Here is a 26,298-nt window from a genome sequence, read left to right as displayed (position 1 = left end):
TAAGACTATCTCAATAAAAGATATACGTCCTAAAAGGTGAATCCATGGACAATGGATCGATGGAAGAAGTAATCTAATGATGTTAGATTGCAGAGACCTTCTTCACATAACCATGATGTCCAAAAAGGTTCCTAGTCATAGGATTGTTGGAGGGACACTGACAATACATAGACCAATACATATTATGTCCCCTTCCAATGGGAAGGATGGAAAGTCTCATGTCATTCGTGTAGTGACACTAAGACAAGTATGTAGGTGCTTATTATGGGAACGAGTTCACTGAACACAATCAAACGAGAGCACTTGCATGAAGGTCTACTCACATGTCAAGCAAGTAACTCTACTGGTTGGAATAATGTAAGTAATCCTTTGACCTGAGACATCATAGTTGTCTTGGGGATACATTGCTGATCATTTGATAATGAGACGTGACCACATCTCATCTTGGATGTGTTCTATGCATTATTGGGGTCAGTGATTTATTCTTAGAGGCATGTGAATGATCAACAAGGGATCTCTAATCCTCGTTATGAGAGGATGAATACTCTAAGATATGATTCAGGAATCTTCGGCCGAAGTATCGAACGTAATGATGGAAAGCGTTCCTATACGACTCAATAGAATCATATAACTTGGTATAATCACATTAGGGGTTTGACATTAAATATCCATACCCTAGTAATGGGATTGTGAGTATTGTATTAGAGAAGGATCGAATTACATTGTAATTCCAACTGAATAGGTTCTCCGAACAAATTATACATTAGCTTGGGTAGCCATGATATATGGTTAGATGTCACTCATGGCTTGTGAGTTCTTATAGATGATTAAATAAGTAGTCATCAAAGAAGAAGGAGAACTGAAAGTAAGTTTTGATTCACTAAGTGATTGGATTAATACAAATCAATTGGATTGGTGCCAATCACCTCACTGCCTTGCTAATTAGAACCTAAAATGATTGTACACCGAAACACTCTTGTGGTGAGACAACTAAAGGATGATGGAATAAATTAATTGGATTAATTAAGTGTTATGATTAATTAGAAAGTCTAAAGAAATCATAGAAGCGATGAAAGATCGTTTTGGACTTAAAGAAAAGTTTGGGTTCATATGGGCCCATTAAGCCCAAACCCATTGGGCTTTTATTTAAGCATATGATGACTTGAATTGATAAAAGCCCAAAGCCCAAACAACACAAAGGGGCCGGCCAAAGAGAGAGAGAGAGAGAGAGAGTCAAGTTGTTCACTCACTTCTTTGACATTTTATAAAGAAAGTTTAATGAAAAGTTTCATTAGGGTTTTGTGTGTTCTTTTTCACAAAAGAGAAAAACAAGTCTCTCTCTCTCAACACACTTATAGCCGGCCACCAAGAGGAGGGAAAGCTAATTATCTCTCCTCCTTTTGGTTATTCCATTATCCATCTCACTACACTAGTAGGTGTGGATCTTTAGAGGTCTTCTACTTTGGAGACTACAGGAGAAAGGAGCTCTAAATCTTTCCAGGTGGAGGAAGCTAAGAGGGAGGCTAGACTCAAGGAGTTCCAAGAAAAAAAGAGCTTGGAGGTGGTCCATCCTTGGTCTCAAGTCTAGATCAAGAGGTATAAAACTAAACCTTCACTTTGTTCTTCAATATTTTCTTAGATGCATCATATATGAACCTATGCTTCTTGAAGGGGATTTGCATGACTATAGCTTTGATATTATGTGATAACATGCTTCCGTTGCTAATGTATATAAATTTTGAATTGTATATGCATGCTAGTCACTAGAAATCCCACATAAATCTCATTATTTCCCTTCATGATCGCCTTTGCTATGGATACTTTAGGTTGTGCCTTATTACAAACAAACTGCTTGTAACCGCCTAGTAGTCTGACAAATTATGAAATAGAATGATTTTTTTTTTTAATTTCAAGCCCTTAATATATATAATATTAACAATTAACGTATTGACAATATTACCTCCCAATTAGATACGTCAATAATTATGCACCCCCAGCAAGCTTTGCCTCATACAACAGATGTATGAGTACATGAACCATACTTGTGAAACATTCCAGTGGAAATCTCTACACTAGCCAACATGGGATGTACACAATATCTTCTTCCATATCTTATACGTCGAACTTGCGCAACATTTTACAACATAGTTGCTGGAAGAACTGACACAAATATTTTATCATCTTGATAACCTCGAAGCCAAGTACGACGGAATACCAATCGAAAGTAACCATTGGAGTAAGGCATAACAATCATGACTCTTCAAATCCGACAATGTCCCAGTGTCGATTTTAACATGTCTTGTGATATTGCTAGCATACCCATTTGGAAATTTTACACTTTGTAGCCACTTCAAGAACTCATTCTTGCCTTCCAGCTTGAAAGTAAAATTGGAGTTCTTTTTCTTGTACTTACCATTGATGAATGTAGTTCACATGTTGGACTTTTATCCCCACTGCCTGCATGCTAAAATGAGTCTTCATGTTGTCCTTCGATTTTCCCTCGATAGGCAGAGTTGTTCCCACCATAGTGTTGCATACATTCCTTTTAATATCCATGTGATCAGTAATGTGTCTGATTTTCGATTTCGACCAGTTTCCAAGTTAAAGAATACTCTTTTTTGTCCAATTCAGCTGTTTCACTAGTCTCGAGCTTTCTTCAAATTAGAGCATATTTAACTTAGCCAACATCTTATCTCTGATAATTCTCTTAGTCTAGTTCTATACTATGTTATCCCATCAAATGTTTCAAGCTTATCACGCCACTCATGATTTCAGGGGAGCCATCTTTGGTGACAAGTAGCCTACCTTTCCAGCATGCCAAAAGGACGATGTTCCTCCGGTATGTTGGGCATGCCATATAACCTTTGGTGCTCTAGCTTGACAACATACCATAAGCTAGGAAATCATTCATTTTGCATATAACAGTAGCTTTTAGAGTGAACATTTCCCCATAGATCTGTCGGATTTTCGCACACCATTTTTTCCATAAATTTATTAACTCATCAATCAACGGCCACAAATAAACATTAATGGAATCGTCTGGTGACTTTGGCCTAGGTATTAAAAGACTTGTGATCATAAATTTCTTCATGCACCTCCAGGGGCAAGTTAGAAGAAAGAATGACCATCGACCAAATGCTATACCCACTGGAAAAATTCCCAAACATATTGGAACCGCCATAAGCAAGTCCTAGTATGACATTTCTTGACTTTGCAACAAAATCAGGGTAGACAGGTACACTCTTTGTAATCTTGGTGTAAGGGGAAAATAATGCAACACCTTATTTGGAATCTTGTTTTTTCGATCTCGGCTCATTTCACTTGGGACATTTATCCAACTTCTCGAACTCACAATAAAACAAAACACAATTGTTTGTGCTTGCACGGATCTTGTCATATCCTAGATCTTTTTGACCTAGAATTATTTGCAGGTAATGTATTTGGTTCCAAAAGCATACTTTTAAAAATTCCCATCACCGTATTGTAGTTTTGATTAGTCAAATTACACTGTACTTTCATGTGCACAACTCTACAACGGCTGTTAAAACGAAAAAAAATCTTCACAACTAGGGTACAATTTTCACTCAACTTCCTTTAACAATTTATCGTACTTCTCGAGGTCTGTGGACGGCTCTTCGTCTATATTGAGTGAAGCATTAGGGAAGGCATTATTCAATATGTCCATCCATTGGTCAACACAAAAATATTGGAAGATTCATGCCAACTCCCGGGAGACATTGTACTAGGTGATTCTCCATGATAAGTCTACTTGGAGTAAGTGTGTACCATCCCATTCGAATACAAGTGAAATTGGGCTTTGTCTAGTATCATCTAGACACAATTATTACATTTCACGCACGGACACCAAATATGTTTTTGAGCACCTACCTGGTTGCTTGCAAATTGAATAAAATTGTCGATCCCATCCAAATATTGGTCACAACTTTTTTTTTCTGTTCTTTTTTTTTGTAAATTGATCACTCCTTGTCCATTGCACCTGTATTCAAAGGATTTATTCATCATAATAATTTTAAATATGCTTCATCGCCCTCTTTATGCCTCAGGCAATGATCCTATCGCATTCAAAAGTGTACTTTCTGTGTTGTGGTTTGCGAATCACCCTAGTCACCTTGTCATGCAAAATGGAAGAAGAAAGAAAAACAAAATCCTACCTGAATATTTTTCGTGTTAGATTTTTGTACTTAACACCGATATTTGCAGAATATTTTGTGAGAATCTTTACAAGGGTTGAATCATATTTATATGTAGTCACATGATGGAATCGTTTTCCTATAAGACTTTGAATTCTACCTTGGTTGGAAAGAAAAGCCAAATAGGAAAGGAATTACATCTCCTTTCGTTTCTTATTCCAAACACAAGAAGATGTGGGGGCATTTGTAAAGACATTACTTTATATATAGATAAGAATACGTTGTGTGGATTACTAACTCAAAATAACAGTTAACTCTTGATGTTGTGAGCAGACCATGTTCTCCATCTTGATGGATTTAGCAGAAATGTCCATCGCCAAAGGCTTTTCCGGCTTATTCCAGACATCATGACACTTTTTTGGCCCATGAAGTCTCTTTCCCATCTTTTTGCCCATTGGGCTTGAGCATGTTTGGAATGGCTTTTTAGAGTCCCCTTGGGTGTTTCTCTTGCTACGACAAACCACCTTCCAAAGGACAAGTTTTCTACTTGAGGTTTGCTTCATTAGTCTGCCTAGCACAAGGTATTTCTGTTAGTACACAACATATGGACAACTTTTCCTATGAATAGCCAATTCAGCTAGAGAAATTGACAATCACCACTTTATTACTCATTACTCTTTGAATTCATTTTATCTTGAACCTTTTTTCTGACAAAAGCATCGAGACCCTTTAGAAAACACCCGTCCCCTGGGGTGTTTGTCAATTAACCTAATAATGGTGTTTTGTAGGTTTTCAGTCAATTAGTCCTTGTGATGTGGTAGAAGCTAAGGGTTCTCGAAGAGATTGGGGGATAGAATCTGAGAATCACTTAACCAGGGGCAACAAAATCACTTACGTCGCTAATCGTGGATTCACTCAACACGATCAAACCTAGCACTTGATTCAAGGAAGGAGAAAATCACTCTCTTCAATTGCACAAAGCCAATATATTTTTTTAATTAATCCAGTATTCAAAAGCTTCTAATACATGATATTTATAAAGAGTACAAACACAAATAAAACCCAAGTCCGAATTGGACTTTTAGTCTCCCCCAAAACATTTAAAATGTTGTTAAATGACTACTTAATTATTTGTGCTGCTCTAAATCTTAATTAACTACATTTGATGGTTCTAATACGCATGAGACTCGAGATTTCAATACATGCATGAAAGCCTTGATTACTGTATCACATTGGCAAAAATTTGCATCCATTGTCACAAACTTATCCATAAGACAATCTTAAGGGGAGAGATTATAATGATGGTCATGGTAAGGTGGTGGTGGCGATATGGTGGTTGAAGTGGATAATTATAGTCATTGCATTATTGTGAGTGCTGGAGTATATCATCAGAGAATTGAGAAAAATAAATCTATCAAAATCTTAGGAGGAGATGTTCGATTTAGATTACTTTTAGTGCACACATTTTGTAACTAACGTTTGGGTTCCATTTCTAAAGATAACTTTTTCTAAATGAAAATCCATACTCTCGATTTAGATTATTCTTAGAGAATACTTTCGTATTTTTCTAAAATGAAATCCATCAAAACTTTAGAGGGGAGGTGTTTGGTTTTTAGAGCATACATTTTGTATAACTAACAATGATTTGAATAGAATTCAAACGTAAAGACTGACATTAAAGTTGTGAAACCATATGCCAAGTTGTTTGTAACTTTAGCATGTAGCCATGTAACAGAGACTCGAGATTGGATTCTTTGTAACATAGCATGATAATTTTCATTATGTGAAGTCTACTACTCCATTAAACTATGAAGATGGCTGTAGAAATGCAAAAAACCAGACAAAGAGAGGAAGAGATAGAGAGAGATTTGTAGCTGGAAAACTTTTACTTCGTTTTAATTACAATGGATTACAATCATCACCTATATAGAGTTGCTATTAAAATACTTGTGGAGCAAGTTACTCTAACCTCCTCCTTATTCCAACTAACTACATTTCTAACAAATCAACATATTGATATGATATTAACTAGCACTCAAATTAAACCCTCTTTTTGTCAATTGTAGCAAAGTATGTAAATAGGGATCGTTCTAGGCCGGGGATTAGAAGGGATTGCTAAATCACTTGAAACTGACTCAAAACGTAAAACCAAAGTTTAAAACACTAAACTAGACTCAAAGAATGCAAAACTAAACTTTAAAACACCAAAACAAACCAAAAGACTCAAAACAGCCCAGAAACACTCAAAACTGTCTTAAAATCACAATCTGGGCAGTTTTGAGCACCTAAACTAATTTGGACGAAATTAAGGTATAACTTGACTCAAGACTCTTAAAAACACAACTTAAATTGATTTCTAACTAATATGACACTTCAAAATAAAGGGGGATTGATTTTAGACGAATTTAAAAACAAAACAGAAACTTTGTAACTTGAACAGATTTTAAAATGAATTTGGTTTAAATGGATGGATGGGAAGCTAGCTAAGGGGTTCTTCTCCACACATGTCACACTTGCATACAAAACGATTTCCAATTGCTTCTCAATAAACCATGAATTCTCAACGCCCCAAGTTAATTAGGTCCGCTTAAATTAACCCTCAGATTTTCCTTAAGTTATTGAATTGGATGAATTGCATACGACAACCCAAAGCATTCCCCACAAGTTCCCTACATGAAAGCGCATAATAGAGATTCAAGCAAGGATCATTAAGTTCTATGAAAATCATAAGCATTGACGAGGCACTCGTAACTATGAAAGCGCATGATACTTATGCCAAGAATTTACTTAACGCGATTGTGATCAACAACCTTTACTACTTGTGAATATAAGTTCATAACAATTAATTGAAATTCCCTGATATCCTAGCATCAAATTCATGCATGCAAACTAAGCGGGCCCTCTTAACCAACATACACAAATCAGTTTTAATTCACATAGATAAGTAAATTGAATTCACAACTTATGAAACGCAATTAGAAGTAATCAAATCATATAGCAAGCATAAACATGGTTTTGAATCCCCCCTAGCCAAGGGGGGTTTAGTTCCTCATACTTGCAAAGCAAAGATACATAAAATTAGACATTAAAATCAAAGGAAAGAAAACACCTAAATTGCTCCAACTTGGACAGCAGGTGCATCAATGGATCTCCCTTCCTCATTGTTGCGGCATGAAGCTTGTGGACAGGTTTTTGGGTGGATTTATGGTGTAGAATGGATGGGGAATGGTATGGAAGGGTTTAGGGTTGATGGGTGGTGCGGCTAGGGTTGTTTTTAGGTAGGAATTATGGTGAATGGTGGTGGGAAGCTGCGGCAGAGATGTGGGACAGATTTCTGGCGTGAATGATGTATATGGGAGGTGGTGAATTCAGCCAAAGGGTTAATATGAGTATATATAGGCACTTAAAACCATAGGGGAATCAGATATGGACTTGTATAATTAAAACCCATCAGGAAAAGGCTTAAAACAATCAGATTTTGAATGGGAAAAGGCCTCCTAGGTGCGGCAGGTAAGGGATAGGGTGGATAAGGCTTCTAGAAAGCCTTGCAAGGCAAGGAAATCAGATTTCTAGAAGGGAATAGGTGCGGCACTAAGGGATAAGGCTGATTGTGAAGGGATAAGGTGTCCTAAAGTGTTTAGGACTCCTCTTTGGAGCTGAAATCTTTGTACATTAGGATTAGGAAAGTTTGTCTTTGTCAATCCTTCATCATCTTGGATTCCTTTTCCTTCTTGGACTTGGAAAACTTCTTTGTTGCTGAAACTTGATGCCATTTGGATTTAACTTTCCTACTTCAAGTAGGAAACCTTGTTTGAGTAGGAAACTTCATTCGTCTAGGAATCCATCTTCAATTAGGAATCCTTGATTGATTAGGACTCCTTCTTGGACTAAGATTTCATCTTCAATTTGGCTCTTTCCTACTTCAACTAGGAATCCTTGCTCAAGTAGGAATCATCATCTTCAAATCTTCATTTTCATCCAAACCCTTGGCTCCAAATATGTGACATCCATTCCAAGCTCCAATTTGCTCCAAAAGGCTCCAAATTGCATCTTTTCATGTAATATGCCCTTAAAACCTGAAAACACATGAAAGTAACTTAAAAGTCTATTTTAACTTAGAAAACATAAAGAAAATGCATAAGAACTAGCTAACTAAGGCGCATAAATATGCTCCTATCACATATTCCAACTAACTAACAACCTATTTAATCTCTTGACAAGTGGCATTGATCTTGACCATTGATTACCTTCTCACTTGAATCATAGTTTTGCATTTTATCCTTCTTACATCCCCTCTCAATTTGATGCTCGAGGGAATTGAGCATGAGATTGCTACAATGCTATTGGAACAATGGTGCAGATAAGCCCTTTGTAAGAATGTCTGCTGATTGGTCTGTAGAGGAAACATGTTGAACTTGAAGATCTCCTCGAGTGACTCTCTCACGTACAAAGTGGTAGTCTATTTCAATATGTTTTGATTTAGCATGAAACACAGGGTTTGTAGAGAGTGCAATGGCTGAGACATTATCACAGTATATCATTGGAGATGAATATAAAAGGATATAAACATCACATAAGAGTTGTCGAATCCAAGCAAGTTTAGCAGCAGTGATTGCTAAAGCCCTATACTCAGCTTCTGTGGAAGATCGAGAAATTGTACCTGGCTCTGATACCATATGAAGATGGCTGCAGAAATGCAGAAAACGAGACAAAGAGAGGAAGAGAAAGAGAGAGAGATTTGTAGCTAGAAAAGTTTTACTTCGTTTTAATTACAATGGGTTACAATCATCACCTATATAGGTGTTGCTATTACAATACTTGTGGAGCAAGTTACTCTAACCTCCTCCTTATTCCAACTAACTACATTTCTAACAAATCAACATATTCTAACTAACTAACTAACAGCCTATTTAATTCTCACTTGGATCACAGTTTTGCATTTTATCCATCTTACATAAACATGTAAAGCCATTGCGTGCCCCATTTTAATCCCAAAAGGAAAAAAAAAATCATAAATTACATGATCGAGTTCCTAATCCCAAAAGAAAACAAATGATAAAATACAATTCCTAAAAGCTAAAAATGAAATAACTCAACTCTGTGAAATAAACTTTTTTATTTTCTTTCTAATTTTAGTATTTATGTAGCAGCTTCATTACTTTAATTATTTACTGGACTTGTTTGTACCATATCCATATCACAAGTCTTCTAGTATTGCAGTTGGAGTACGTACTGAATTAAGGAGGATAGAATAGGTGTTTGGGCGAGTTTGAACACACAAGAATGTGCAGAAGAATAATGATCCATTTCATTTTCTACATTCCATCACATATATTTACATCATTGATCTTCAACTTTGACTTCGGTCGTATAAGTAATTTAGCATTTTAAGCCCCCATCAAGTTGAGTCAATAAGATTTATGGCACACATGCACTGACAAAAATTTTCTCCAGCAAAACCTGTGTAAAACAGTAAGACATGGTCAGCTCATTTAAGTATTACGATGCATGCACGTACCGTTAATTTCAGCCATTTCAATTAGGTGGATTAATCTGGAGTGGAAAACGCGAAATAGCGACTCCCAAAATCTTCACATCTGGACCTTTTCACCTCTCCTTTTCATTCTACAATGTTGATTAATGATTGAAACCACCCGCTCTCTAGATCAGCTTTTAAAAGTCATTTATGCAAAAGATTAACCAATTTTGAAATTGTTAACTAGTCATCTGATAGGTATCTAATAAATAGACGAACCATGTTTCTATTTTAAACACTAAAAGTTTTACAACGCCAATTGAACGGTTAAACAATTTGATTTGGTTGATTTAGAAATTAGTTGGTTGTGATCATCAAGCAACATAGCAGGATGAAAAGGAGAGTTAAGTAGGTAGAACGAGAAGGTCCAAATGATAAGTTGCTAGGATTGAATTGTGCCAAATTAAATGAAGTTCGCTATATATAAAACAAAAAAATTCACATTAGAATAAACTAGTCATTGCTTATCCAAGTTTTAATTACTATGAATTAATTAACTATCCTAGCTAGCTATAAGATAACACTATATATATATATATATATATATATATATATATATATATATATATATATATATTAACTGATAATAAAATTTCTCATCTGATCATTATATATACATACATGTACACACGCATATATATATATATATATACTGAAAATATGATTTTAGTCTTTCCAACTCAATTTTCTTCATATAAAACCCTACATAACTTTTTTACTCAAAGAAAACCCAATGACTAGGATCCACATAAGAAAATTCATTAATTTCATATCACTTCACACATTTTACATTTTCACATGCCTAAAATACCCCTATTACATATTTGATGTAGACAATTAATTGTAAGGAGAGAGTAAATGATTTTGCAAGAAAATAAAAAGACATTAATGTTAAAAATTTATTGCATATTAATTTTTTAGAAAGGCTTTGAATTTTCATAAAACTATTCGATTCAATTTTTTTCACCCTACTCTTGAATGCTTTTGAATTTATCCTTTTTTTATTAATATATTAGAACATTGTATTTCATTATCTACATGCACATTAATTTACCTACAACAATTATACCATGGGTGTAATATAATATCTCTTTTTTACAATGATGCAAAATAATGTTTATACCAACAACAAAACGTGCCTAACATAAGTACTAATACATGGAAAATAATTTACCTATATTAAGAAGAAATGTAGTTCGATGCATAGTATTAAAAATACTATGTTACACCCATGTTTATACAACAATAAAATGTGCCTAACATATCTAACAATACATGGAAAATAATTTACCTACAAGTTAGATAAATGTTATTTTGTCACATCCCGAGCCCGCTTTATCATCGTAGCACGATATTATCTGCTTTGGGCTTACCGTTTCCTCACGGTTTTGTTTTTAGGAACTCACGAGCAACTTCCCAGTGGGTCACCCATCCTAGGAGTGCTCTGGCCTCATTCTCTCTTAACTTCGGAGTTCCTACGGAACCCAAAGCCAGTGAGCTCCCAAAAAACCTCGTGCTAGGTATGGATGAGAATACACATTTAAGGATCACTCCCCTGGGCGATGTGGGATGTCACAATCCACCCCCTTAGGGGTCCGACGTCCTCGTCGGCACACTTTTGGTCAGAGATTGGCTCTGATACCATTTATCACATCCCTGCCCGGGTCCACCACATACCTGGCCCACTTTACCACTGTAGTACGATATTGTCAGCTTTGGACTTACCATTCTCTCACGGTTTTGTTTTTAGGAACTCACGAGCAACTTCCTAGTGGGTCACCCATCCTGGGAGTGTTCTGGCCTCCTTCTCGCTTAACTTCGGAGTTCCTACGGAACCTAAAGCCAGTAAGCTCCCAAAAAACCTCGTGCTAGGTATGGATGGGAATATACATTTAATGATCACTCCCCTGGGCGATGTAGGATGTCACAATCTACCCCCTTAGGGGCCCGACGTCCTCGTCGGCACACTTTTGGTCAGAGATTGGCTCTGATACCATTTGTCACATCCCGGCCCAGGTCCACCACATACCGGGCCCGCTCTACCACTGTAGCACGATATTGTCTGCTTTGGGCTTACCATTCCCTCACGGTTTTGTTTTTAGGAACTCACGAGCAACTTCCTAGTGGGTCACCCATCCTGGGAGTGTTCTGGCCTCCTTCTCGCTTAACTTTAGAGTTCTTACGGAACTCGAAGCCAGTAAGCTCCCAAAAGGCCTCGTGCTAGGTAGGGATGAGAATATACATTTAAGGATCACTCCCTTGGGCGATGTGGGATGTCACAATCCACCCCCCTTAGGGGCCCGACGTCCTCGTCGGCACACTTCCAGCTAGGGATTGGCTCTGATACCATTTGTCACATCCCGGCCTGGGTCCACCACATCCTGGCCCGCTCTACCACCGTAGCACGATATTGTCCACTTTGGGCTTACCATTCCCTCACGGTTTTGTTTTTGAGAACTCACGAGCAACTTCCCAATGGGTCACCCATCCTGGGAGTGCTTTGGCTTCCTTCTCGCTTAACTTCGGAGTTCCTACGGAACCCGAAGCCAGTGAGCTCCCAAAAGGCCTCATGCTAGGTAGGGATGGGAATATTCATTTAAGGATCACTCATCTGGGCGATGTGGGATATCACAATGGCTTCGGGTTCCGTAGGAACTCCGAAGTTAAACGAGAATGAGGCCAGAGCATTCCCAAAAGGCCTTATGCTAGGTAGGGATTGGAATATATATTTAAGGATCACTCCCCTGGGCGATGTGGGATGTCACATATTTGGTTGGGTGTAGTATAATTTTTTTTAATAATTGGAAAAATTAAATATAACTAGGTGTAGTGTAATTTTTTTTTATATAATTAGAACAAATTAATTTACCTACTTACTATTTGAAATGTTCATTTCTAATGATGCAAAATGTTCATTACCTAACTACAAATTAATTACCAATAATTTACCTACAACAATTATACCATGGGTGTAATGTAATATCACTACTACAAAATTATCTATAACTGGCGGTTCAAAAATCGATAAAAACGTATATTACTGTCGGATTTTAAGCAAAATCCAACAGAAAATGGATGCAGTGGCGTATATAATAAGCGACTTAATTGCCTGCGTCAGGAAATGAATTTTTCGATAAAAAATACTCTAAAACGGACAGAAATTGTGTTGGATATAACCGACAGAGAATAAAATAATAAATAATAGCATTTTCTGTAGGATAAAACCAATAGAAAATATACAAAACTGACAGAACTTGTGTCGGTTATAACCGACAGGGAATATATTAATAATAAATAAGACCATTTTCTGTTGGATAAAACCGACAGAAATATAAAAACCAACAGAACTTGTGTCGGTTATAACCGAAAGGGAATATATTAATAATAAATAAGACCATTCTCTGTCGGATAAAACCAACAGAAAATAGATGAATAATAAAAAAAAATTAAAAAGGACATGACAACATTATCCCTTCTCCTTCTTCTCGTCATTCTTCTTCTGCTTGGAATGATCCAACGTAACTTGGCTCCATCTGGGGTTTACCTAGTTGAGAGGAGAGATTCCGGAATCTGTTTACGAAATGAAGGCATTGGAGACGTTGGATATGTCGAGAAACCTCAATGAAGGCATTGGAGACATTGGATAGCTCGATCTCAATAAGTGCTCTCTGGGAAGCTCTCTGAGTTCATTTCCCATCTACAAAATCTCGATAAGATTGAACTTTTTCAAAACAATTTGACTGGAGAAATCCGACCAGGGCTTGCTAGTCTCACTCTCCTAAGGGAATTTGATATCTCATTAAACAAGTTTTATGGGAAGTTGCCTTCGGAGATGGGAAATCTTAAGAACTTGAAGATTTTTCAGTTATTTGGGAACAATTTCTCCGCGGAATTCCCTGCTGGGTTCGGCGATATGAAACACCTTGGATCAGTCTGAATCTGCTAGGTTCGGCGATATGAAACACCGGGGAATTCCCTGCTCTGTGTCTGTGTGTGGGTGAAGGTGGGGCGGGGGAAGAATAACATTACCAACATGCAAAACATGAATTAAATCATAGGTGGAAGCATGTGGAAGGACTTACAGCACTTTGCTTGTTTCTGTGCTCAAGGGCTTTGCATAGCTTCTGCATTGTTCATCCATGGTGATTGAAGCGAGAAAGAGGGGAAATGAGGAGAAGAGAAAAGGGGGAAGGGAGAAGCACCGACGCAAGGAAAGAGATGTAGGGGTTTTATTTTGGAATATTGTCATTACTGTCGGTTAAAACCGACATAATGTTTTAAAAAAAATATGAACGGACATAAAAGTTTCATTACTGTTGGTTATAACCGACAGAACCCCCAAAATTCCCTTCGAAAATTTTAAATTCCCCCAAAATTTTAAATCCCCCCCCCCAAATTTTGTTATGATTTAAAAAAATAAAAAATAATTGTTTGGTTTAATTTTAAATTCCCCCCAAAATTTTAAATTCCACCCCCCCCCCAAATTTTGCTACGATTTGATAAAAAAAATAATAATTGTTTGGTTTAATAAATAAATAAATAATATGTATTTAAATAGAATACGTTTTTAAAAATTAAATACATAATTGTTTGGTTTAATAGATAATTTTTTCACTTTTGGTTTAATAGATAATAACCCATGTAAAATATGCGATAAAGAAACAAAAAGAGAATTGTACAATGAAAATATCATCACGCAAACTAAATATTGTCTAATCAATACTTGAAAAACATAAATAAAAATTTAGCACAAATTACTTTTCCCACTTCAAAATTTAGGCAAATTTAACGGAGATATGCATTATACGAAACTAGTTTCCATGATCTGACCGTCAAACTTGTTTGTAGATACTACAAGATCGCATACGTAAAAAATTGCAAAAAAAAAAACATTAAGAGATTAGGTAACAAAACAAAAGTTTTCGACGGTTATAAACGAAAAATAACAATTTAATAGTTATTTTAGATCCGATTTTAATGATTTTTACCAGCAACACTCCTCGACCTTATAAGAATGCAATGAATAAATTTGATCTTCAATTTAAAATATTTTCACTAGTGGATACCACAAAATCTTATTTTATACTTCATGGAAGTATAATATTAACTCTAAGTGTTTGTTTAATCTACCGTTTTGACGCGATATGCATTCTATGAAACTTTTTTCAACGATCCAACCGTCAAATTTATTTGTACACACTTCGAGATTGCATACATAAAAAAATCATAAAAAACAAACATTCATAGATTACGTAACAAAACAAAAGTTTTCGACACTTATAAACGAAAAATCACAATTTAATGGTTATTTTAGCTCTGATTTTAATGACTTTTTACAGCAACACTACTCGACCCTATAAGAATGCAATGAATAAATTTGATCTTCAATTTAAAATATTTACACTAGTGGATTATACTTAATGGAAGTATAATATTAACTCTAAGTGTTTGTTTAATCTACCATTTTGACGCGATATGCATCCTACGAAACTTTTTTAACGATCCAACCGTCAAACTTATTTGTACACACTCCGAGATCGCATACGTAAAAAACCACAAAAAAAAAAACATTCAGAGATTAGGTAACATAACAAAAGTTTTCGACGGTTATAAACGAAAAATCACAATTTAACGGTTATTTTAGCTTCGATTTTGATGATTTTTTACAGCTACACTCCTCGACCCTATAAGAATGCATTGAATGAATTTGATCTTCAATTTAAAATATTTACACTAGTGGATACCTGTCACAGCCCGTCTCTGATTTTAAGAGTTTTTAAAGTTTAATAAAGGATTTTACAAAAATGCCCTTTGAGGCACGCGATTTATTCAAGGTTAATCGTTGGGTCGTGCCATCTAAGATTTGTTATCTTGTCATATCCTCGTAGTACTCGTCGCTACGGAAGCGTGGGCGCATACGGTTCGTGATTGGGAGTGACGGTTAAAGTTTTACGGAACTCGAACCTGATAAGTACTTTTACTTTGGTTAATATATACATACATATATATATATATATATATATATATTTATGTGTTATTATTGTTATTAGTTGCTATTAGAAATGGGAAAAGAATGAGGAAGGCATCAGGAGGAAAGGAAAAACAGAGAAAAAGAAAGATTGGGCAAAACTACCCAATCGGAGAAGAAGAAGGAGTTGGCGAATTAGGAGAGGAGAGAGGAAGGGCTGGCCAACCAGAGAAGAGAGCATGAGGGAAAGGAGGAAGAAGAAGAACTAGCTAACCGGACCTACGACCCGGTTCCATATTACGACCCGGTTCTTGACCTGGTCATATCTCCTTCGTCCGAGGTCCGTTGGAGGTTATTCCGGTGTCTATGGAACGTTCTCGACGAGCCCAACATCCCTGTGGTGGTAGATTATCAAATTTCTTGTCAAATTTGTTCGAATTGAAGCCGTACACCCACGGTGGCTCCGGTGGGTTTTTCCTTTCTCCGGTGAATTTAGAAATGATTCCGTCCAATTACCACCACCATTATACTCCCTTAGAACCCAGGAACAAAGCCCATGTAGTGGTGGAGGCGTCGGAGCAAGTTTGAAGGCCGAATCGAATCACACCCAAAACTAGGGTTTCGACGGGTTTTGATGAAATTGGAGCCTTTTCAGGCCAAATTGGCCTTGGCCTAAGGTATAAAGTTTACTCTACTCATTGATATCTTCATTTCTGTATTTTTTGAGAAGTTTTGGAAATAGTTGGATTTTCCGGCGAGCCGGGGCGGCCGACCACCACCCGCGGCGGCCCGTGCGGCGGCGTGTGGCCAGTGGCCCGCCAATATCATTCTTAGCATGTGTTTATGTTCTAGATTCAGTTTTGATAATTGATTGACATAAGTTGAGTAATTGAACCTAAGTTCGTTACGATTCGTGGTTAGGTGAAAATGTGAATTGACGATCCGACCGTTGGATCGTCACCAAACTTTGATACATTGTAATACGTAATATTTGAGGATGATAGGAACTTACAGATTGGGAATCCGATTCACGGATCTTCCGGAATTGGAGTTGTAAGATCATAAAATAGAATGTTAACCGTCACTTGGTTTTGACAATTGACGGAGATCCGACCGTTGGATGGTAAGGAAATTTTAGGATGTTGTTCTAGAGATATATTGTGTGAAGGAAATTTTGTGAAAAATATGTTCATTTAAGCAACATCTATAGCATGCAATTAACAATAAAAAAGCGAAATCATGCTTGTATGCACTTAAAAACAAAACATTACCCATGAAATTCAAAGCCTAGTAGATTGGTGAACCAAGACTCAACTTAAAACAACATTTGTTAGTTGAGAAATTATACCTTTGTAGATTCCTCTTTGCATAAGCAAAGGCTAATCACCCAAAGAGAAGGCCTTCATTCCTTGCATCTTAGATCTATGGATTTAGATGGAAGAATAGGTTTCTCCAAGTTCCCAAAGTAGAGAACCTCTAAGTCTCCACACCAAGGTTAGATTTAAGTAGAAATGAGTGACCTAGAGGAAGCAAGATTGCTAGCTAAATTCCTCTAGGGTGGCCGGCTTCTTTAGAGAGAAAGGAGAGCTTTGTTTTCTCATCCTTTCCCAAAAAGAAACCCTAAATGAATTTTGGCTATAAAGTCATATTTATACCTTAATTCATTGGAGTGGCAAACTTGTAGATAAGTCCAAAACCCACTCCATCTCTAAATGGCGGGGCATAGGGATTCATTGGGCTATTTGGGCCTTTGTGAATCATTATTCATTAAGTTGTCATACAACTTAAGTCAATGGACTTGACGTTCGAAGCCCATTGGGCCTTAAGGTCCAAAACTATCCCGAGGTCTTTAACGAACTTATTCCTTTGATTAATTAACATATTAATTAATCCTTGCCATAAATAATTAAACCATTTAATTATTCTTACTCATCTCCAATTTTTCTTCAATCTCTACCTTACTCGATGTACAATCCATTAGGTTCCTTTTAGCGAGGCAGTGGGCGATTAAAACCATTTCAAATTGATTGTGAATTGAAACTTACTTTCAATTCTCCCTTTAGTGATTATACACGTTTAGGGCTTCCACAAACCATGAGTGACACCTAGCAGCATATCATGGTTACCCAAGCTAATCAGAAGAGGTGGAGAACCTATTCAGTTTAGGATTACAAATGCAATACGGTCTTTCTCTAATACAATACTCTTGACCACATTGTTTGGTTTGATAGTTTATTCGTGTCTACTATCCAATGTGATTCGTGTGCTTATATGATTACCTTGAATGTGATTTGGAACGACTTCCTAAATCTCATTCATACTTTGGCCAGAGATTCTTAATCATATCATAGAGTATTCTCCCCCAAACGGTTTGAAGGTTAGAGATCCCTTGTTGCGCATTCACTTGCCTCCATGGCTAAGTGGCTTAACCCCGACGATGCCGTGGACACCCTCCTGATGGAGTGACTTTGACATAATCAAAGATCAATGACTTAACCATAAGATAACTATGATGCCTCAGGTCAAATGACTACTTTGCATTATCCCAACCATGAGTTCTCATGTGACATGAGTATGAGAACTTCTCGTTGATCGTGTTCAGTGGACTCATTCATTATTGAGCACCTACATGCTTGTCTTGATGTCACACACACCAATGACTCGAGGCTAGTCACTCTCCCTGAGAGAAGACACAGCACGTACTGATCTTAACGGACTGTCAATGCCCAATTGGCAATCCTATGATCAGGAACGTTTAGGATGTGTCTACGAAAGAATGGTCTCATGAATCTAACTTTTTTAGATCGCATTCTCCCAATCACATATTCCTTGGACTTATCGTTTAAGCGTATAACATTTATATGAGACAGCTCAAACAATAATCTTTGCCCTTGATATTAAACTAGATTAGTTTAACATGTGAAATGTTCGTAAAGTATCATCATATGATTGGTTTTAGGGAACATTTCCAACATTGTGGACCTCTGGAAGTTATGGATTGGAAATCTGAGTTGCAGATCTTCCGGATCGAACTACGTAGTGACGTGTTTTATATAAGTTATATATTCTATCGATATGATTTCTGAGGTTGATTTGATGATTGTTCTATGCATCGATCGTCATGTCGCCTTGATGTGTTGTGCTAGGGAGTTGTAGGACAAACTCCAGGTGAGTGGGCAGTATTTTCTGTATTTACCTATATACTATTGATTTTTCCCATAAATTGAATTTAAATGAAAGTATGTTTTTAAAATGCCATGCATGCATATTGTGAATTATATGAATTAGTAATTGATGCATATATATATATATATATGTGTGTGTGTGTGTGTGTGTGTGTGTGAATTGGTGCTGTGGACGCACAGGTGAGTATCAGGTAAGTTTTATGTTATTCATGTGAATCATTGATGATGTAAATTGTGTTAAGAGCTCATAACCTGCACCCTGGTGTTAGTGCTTATATTATTCACCCCGCACCACACGCTCACCTTGGATCCAAGTAGGTGCATGTCGTACAGACCATTAGAAGGTTCCGACATGTTGTATAGACCATGAGAGGTGGTTCCGACTTGTAGGTGATTTTAGATTATTATACAGCTGTTGATGAGAGAAGCACTAGAGCGTATTCTTACAACATTCTTATCGTATAGACTACTTCAGGTAGTTCCAATTTATGTGCAGAGTAGCGCCGTATAGGTCACTGTGGTGACTCCGGTTGGTTTGGATATTGAGCTATAGAATTAACCGTACAGGACCAACTGCAGGGTCTCCGGTTGATTCATTATGTCACCTGTTATATTGATGCATCTTTATTCTGTTATTGACGCTTATAGCATGGCAAAATTTCTGGTTTTGATAAAGATTTGTGAATTGAGATATTTGAAGATTTATATGCATATTATATACTATTTTTCTAGGAAAGTATACAGGTTTTACAGCGAGGGGTTAGAAATGTTATTAACTGAAATATTTTCGAAAAGCTTTATTTTACTGACCCACTCAATCTTGTTTTGCGCCCCTCCAGGTTCTAGTTAGCAGTGTTGGTGGCTCACGAGGATTCCCACGATGTTCTGACAGAATTCACAAAAGTAGGACTCACCCTCGGGTGTTACATCTTAGTAATTGTATCTTTAAAGCTTCCGAACTGTGTAAATGGTTACGTCACTCTCACGTGACGGCCAGCATGCCCTCTTTCGGGACGGGGTGTGTCAATACCACCAAATCTTATTTTATACTTAATGGAAGTATAATATTAACTCTAAATGTTTGTTTAATCAACCGTTTTGATGCGATATACATTCTATGAAACTTTTTTCAACGATACAACCGTCAAATTTATTTGTACACACTTCGAGATTGCATACGTAAAAAAATCATAAAAAACAAACATTCTTAGATTACGTAACAAAACAAAAGTTTTCGACACTTATAAACGAAAAATCACAATTTAATGGTTATTTTAGCTTTGATTTTAATGATTTTTTACAGAAACACTACTAGACCCTATAAGAATGCAATGAATAAATTTGATCTTCAATTTAAAATATTTACACTAGTGGATTATACTTAATGGAAGTATAATATTAAATCTAAGTGTTTGTTTAATCTACCATTTTGACGCAATATGCATCCTACGAAACTTTTGTTGGAAGTATGCCCACAAAGCCACTCATTTGATGTAATAGCTTTTGGAATACTTATTGTATTAAACTTTTATATGTTTAATGAAGGGCAAAGCTTATTGTTAATCACTATTTATTGTATCATGTGTTTAAGCAATAAGGGAATCCAAGGAATGTATTTGTTCTAAGAGAGAAGTGATCTAATGAGTTAGATTATCGAGACCTCTCTCTTATGATCATTCCTAAAACGTTCCTAGCCATAGGATTGCCAATTGGGCATTGACAATCCGCTAAGGTTAGTATGTGTTATGTTGACTCAAACGTGAGTATGAACTAGTCTCAAGTCATTTGGTGTTGGACACTGAGACAAACACATAGGTGCTCGAAAGAGTAATCGAGTACACTGAACGTCGATCAAAAGAGAGTTCGAACATACATGTCATGTATGAACTCTAAAGTTGCAATATGCAAAGTAGTCCTTTGACCTGAGGCATCATAGATGTCTAATGGTTAGGTCCTTGATCTTTGATCATGTCAATGGCATTCCTTCGGATTGTCCACGGCATTGTTGGGGTCAAGCTATCTAGTCATGTAGGCATATGAATGCACAACAAGGGATCTCTAACCTTCCATGGTGGAAGGAGAATACTCTAAAATATGATTCTAAAGTCTTTGGCCAAAGCATATGAATATGACTTAGGAAGTTTGTTCCAAATCATATTCAAAGGAATCATATAGGAAAGTATCACATTGGATAGTAGACATGAAACAAACTATCACTTAAACAATGTGATTAAGAGTATTGTATTAGAGAAGGACCGTATTGCATTGTAGTTGTAACTGGATAGGTTCTCCAACCAATTCTACTTAGCTTGGGTAACCATGATATGCTGCTAGGTGTCACTCATGGTTTGTGGAAGCCCTGAAGATTAGCAAACACTAATCTTAAGGGTGAATTGAAATGTGGTTTCAATTCACAATCGATCGTTAAGAGTAACATCGCCCACTGCCTCGCTAATTGGAACCTAATGGATCGCACACCACATAAGGATGTTAGTGAAGAAATTATATGAAATGGATAAGCAATTAAATGGTTTAATTGAAGAATGGTCAAGATTAATTAATTAGTTAATTAATTATACGAAAGGTTCGTATTGGGCTTATATGTTGGTTTTGGGTTTCGGGGCCCAAAAGTGTTTTGGTCCACAAGGCCCATTATGTTTAAGTTGTATGACAACTAAAACAAAATGGGCAAATTAGCCCAATAACAAGGAGAGGCCGGCCATTAGGGTGAATGGGCAAGCTTGCTTAATTGCAAGTTTGCCACTCACCAAAGAAAATGTTATAAAAGCAACTTTATAGCAATTTTCTCATTAGGGTTTTCTAATAGAAATTGGGTGAAACATTTTCTCTCCTTTTTCTACATAGAGGCCGGCCACTTAGAGGATTTTTACTAGCATCTAAAATCTCTCTAAGTCATCCATATCATCTTCACAATATACAACCTTGGTGAAGAGACTTAGAGACATCAAGCTTTTGATGTTTTTGGAGAACAAATCCTTTTTCCTCTAATCATCAAAGGAGCACTAAAGGGAGGAAAACACAAGGAGGATTCAAGGAGCTTGGAGGTGACTTGAAGGCCCTCCACTTGGGTGAATCCCTTGTGTAAACAAGGATGAGCTTCAAGGGTAAAGAATCTCAAAATCTTTACTTCTCTTTAATTTTGTTAAAGAGTTTATTTTGGTTCACCATATACTAGGCTTTGAAAGTCATGGGTTTTATGAATTGTTTTTGGATGCATGCCTACTTTAAAGTGTTGATAGCTTGCATGTGTATTCAAATGTTCATACTTGTTCTTAGCTAGGACAAATTTTTTCCTTCAACTTTTTTAATGATCCAACCGTCAAACTTATTTGTACACACTCCGAGATCGCATACGTAAAAAATCACATAAAAAAACATTCAGAGATTAGGTAACATAACAAAAGTTTTCGACGGTTATAAACGAAAAATCACAATTTAACAGTTATTTTAGGTCCGATTTTGATGATTTTTTACAGCTACACTCCTCGACCCTATAAGAATGCATTGAATGAATTTGATCTTCAATTTAAATTATTTACACTAGTGGATACCACAAAATCTTATTTTATACTTAATGGAAGTATAATATTAACTCTAAGTGTTTGTTTAATCTACCGTTTTGACGCGATATGCATTATATGAAACTTTTTTCAACGATCCAACCGTCAATTTTATTTGTACACACTTCGAGATTGCATACGTAAAAAAATCATAAAAAACAAACATTCATAGATTACGTAACAAAACAAAAGTTTTCGACACTTATAAACGAAAAATCACAATTTAATGGTTATTTTAGCTCTGATTTTAATGATTTTTTACAGCAACACTACTTGACCCTACAAGTGACACACCCCGATCCTAGAATCAAGGCGTGCTGGCCGTCACGTGAGTGTGACGTAACCAAAAGTGCGATGCGGAAGCAAAAGATATGAGAAATACGAAGGAATAAAAACCAACTACTAGCAGTAATATCCAACTAGCATGCTAGAGTGAGTTTAAGTGTGCAGTACACAATTTCAGAGCATAAAAAAACTAGGTGCAGTCAAGTAGGACTATAATTAAATTACAACACCCGCAGGTGAGTCCTACATGCAGGAAGTCTGTCAGAATGCCGAAGAAAACCTCGTGAGCCACCAACTGCTAACTAGAACCTGGAGGGGCGCAAAAACAAAATTGAGTGGGTCAGTAATACCAAAGTTTTCCAAAACATTACATTAAAAACATTTCTAACCCCTCATTGTAAAACCTGTATACTTTCCTAGAAAATAACATAATAGTATATAAAACCTCATACGTCACAAATCATCAATCTATCACAAATCCAGGAATATGCCATGCCGTAAATGTCAATAACAAAACATGGATGCATCAAAATAACAGGTGACATAATGAATTAACCGGAGACCCTGCAGTTGGTCCTGTATGATTAATTCCATAGCTCAATATCCAACCCAGCTGGAGTCACCACGGTGACCTGTACGGCACTACTCTGCACATAAGTCGGAACTACCTGAAGTAGTCTGTACGACAAGAATGGTGTAATGATACGCTATAGTGCTTCTCTCATCAATCATCTGCGCGCGTAATCTAAGGTCACCTACTAGTCGGAACCACCTCTAGTGGTCTGTACGACTAGCATGTCGGAACCCTCTCATGGTCTGTATGACATGCACCTACTTGGATCCAAGGTGAGCGTGCGGTGCAGTGAATAATATAAGCACTAACACCAGGGGTGCATGTTATGAGCTCTCAACACAATTCACATCATCAATGATTCACATGATTAACATAAAACTCACCTGATACTCACCTGTGCGTCCATAACACCAATTCACACATATATATATATGCATCAATATCAATTCATATATCTTATAATATGCATGCACGGCATTTTAAAACGTACTTTCATATGAATTCAATTTATGGGAAAATCAATAGTATATAGGTAATACGAAAAACAAAACTGCCCACTCACTGGTAAGTCGATGGGTCGTAGCCCCCGTGACGTCCTTGGATGTGCTCGTCCTCGGGATAGGTGTCACCTATATGCGAAACAACTATAAAAACGTTAATTAATGCACATAACCCACAATTCAAAATAACTTCTCATACGGTGCTCAAATTAGGTATATGAATATACCACATCGACCTATTCGACGTCACGGACGTCGAGAAATTTTTAGAAAAATTTTCTGAGGCCGCACGCACGTCTTCTTCTTCTTCCAGTCACCGGACTGGTTTCGTCGGCGACGGAAAAGTCGCCGATTTCTGGGGAATTTTTAAACCACTATATCTTCCTCATTTCTTCACTATTTTCAACGTTCTTTATATCAAAATGAAGATCTTGACGAGATGAACACATCCATACCTGCCTCGACCCCCAACTCGTCGGGGATTCATCGAAAAAAGCTTCGAAAGTTCCGGCCAAAATTGAAGAGTTCCGTTCTCCGTCCTCCGACGTCCAAATCCTACCAACGACGTACCCCGAAGCTCGTTAAGACTTCCTTAAGCTCACTGTAAGCTTGAAATTCCCTGAAACACGATATTTTATGTGTGCATGAACATTGATTTCAATACGGGTCACGGGTTCGACGAGATTTCTAAGGTTTCACGTCCTAAAAATAACACCATTCATTTCAGAAGGTTAAAAGGATGAAGAATCTCACCTTATTGGCATCGATCCGTGGTGATTCGAGGGTATGGCCCTTTTCCGTACAATTCGAGAGGGAGAGAGAGAGAAAGCCGTGAGGGAGGAGAGAGGCACGGGGGAGGGAGAGAGAAGGATTGACTAAGTGTGTGTGTGGTCCATCATAACCCATCACCATCCATTTCTTTTTTCCTAACTCCTTAACCACACAAAACATACAACCCAATTTAATCTAACTTAAATATTTTTCCTAAAGTTTAGGAATGAATTTAGTCCAATAATATGCCACACACACATACCTTAATACCCGTCAAAGGTAATTCCGTCATTTCATGTCCCCGATATATAAAATCCCGGAACGGGTTGTGACAATAAGAATGCAATGAATAAATTTGATCTTCAATTTAAAATATTTACACTAGTGGATTATACTTAATGGAAGTATAATATTAACTCTAAGTGTTTGTTTAATCTACCATTTTGACGCGATATGCATCCTACGAAACTTTTTTAACGATCCAACCGTCAAACTTATTTGTACACACTCCGAGATCGCATACGTAAAAAACCACAAAAAAAAAACATTCAGAGATTAGGTAACATAACAAAAGTTTTCGACAGTTATAAAACGAAAAATCACAATTTAACCGTTATTTTAGGTCCAATTTTGATGATTTTTTACAGCTACACTCCTCGACCCTAGAAGAATGCATTGAATGAATTTGATCTTTAATTTAAAATATATACACTAGTGGATACCACAAAATCTTATTTTATACTTAATGGAAGTATAATATTAACTCTAAGTGTTTGTTTAATCTACCGTTTTGACACGATATGCATCCTATAAAACTTTTTTCAACGATCCAACCGTCAAACTTATTTGTACACACTCTAAGTGTAGTATAAATTCTTTTAATAATTGGAAAAATTAAATATAACTAGGTGTAGTGTATTTTTTTTATATAATTAGAACAAATTAATTTACCGACCTACTATTTGAAATGTTCAAATGCAGTTTGATGTATAAAATCAACAATATTATGTTCCACTCATGTTTATACAACAACAAAACGTGTCTAACATATATAACAATACAATAATTTACCTACAAGTTAGAGGAATGTTATTTGATTCAAAATATATAATATAGGTGTAGTATTTGTTTTTTAAAAAAAATTGGAACAAACTAATTTTGTGACAGCCCGTCCCGAATTATGGTTTTCGAAAGTGTGAAGTTAATAAATTATCATTAAGTGTTTTAACGATTTAGAACATTAGGGTTTATTTAGTTACCCTAGTTTTAAAAAAAGGATGATTTTGGACGTTTTGTTTGTTTGTGTTGATGAGTGTGGCTTTTGGAACCCATACACTCACGGACACACTCATTCCCTTTTTCTTTCTTTCCCGTGATTCCCTCAACCTCACTCACACTCTCTCTTCCTTCGAAAATTCTCATTCTCTCTCTCTCTACACACGGACAACCTCAAGGATCATCAAATCTTCACAGATCGAAGAAACAAAGACCACCATCGTCTTCATCTCGTCGATACGAGTTCATCCATACCCATTTCAGGTAAGAATTTCAACGTTTTCACGTCGAACCACTCACTTCCGTTTTGTGCACTATTCATCAACTTTGTATTGGTTGATTTTTTAGGAGTTTTTAAGCTCATAGGGAGCTTAAGAAGGTTCTTAGGAAGCTCGGAGTGCTTCGTTGGAAGTTTTTGGACGTAAGAATATCGAGATCGAAAAGTTCAAGTTTGACCCGTGCCTTTTGAGCC

General features: G+C 36.6%; 1 long non-coding RNA gene across 2 annotated transcripts; it reads right to left on the bottom strand.

Annotated features, from left to right (window-relative positions):
* Nucleotides 1-22,637: 22,637 nt before the first annotated feature.
* LOC139191481 (uncharacterized) lies at nt 22,638-24,628 on the bottom strand. Of its 2 annotated transcripts, XR_011575557.1 has the most exons (4): nt 24,534-24,628; nt 24,236-24,399; nt 23,843-23,909; nt 22,638-23,015 (listed from the first exon to the last, which is right to left on the bottom strand). It is a non-coding gene; the product is annotated as an uncharacterized lncRNA (long non-coding RNA). The 2 variants fall into 2 exon arrangements; XR_011575556.1 differs by lacking the exon at nt 24,534-24,628 and having other exon boundaries at nt 24,236-24,515.
* Between the last annotated feature and the right edge of the window lie 1,670 nt (nt 24,629-26,298).

Source organism: Malus domestica, chromosome 14 (assembly GCF_042453785.1).
Source record: "Malus domestica chromosome 14, GDT2T_hap1".
Lineage (NCBI taxonomy): Eukaryota > Viridiplantae > Streptophyta > Magnoliopsida > Rosales > Rosaceae > Malus > Malus domestica.
Note: the sequence above shows the minus strand (reverse complement) of the source record. Positions and strands in the feature narration are given on the sequence as shown.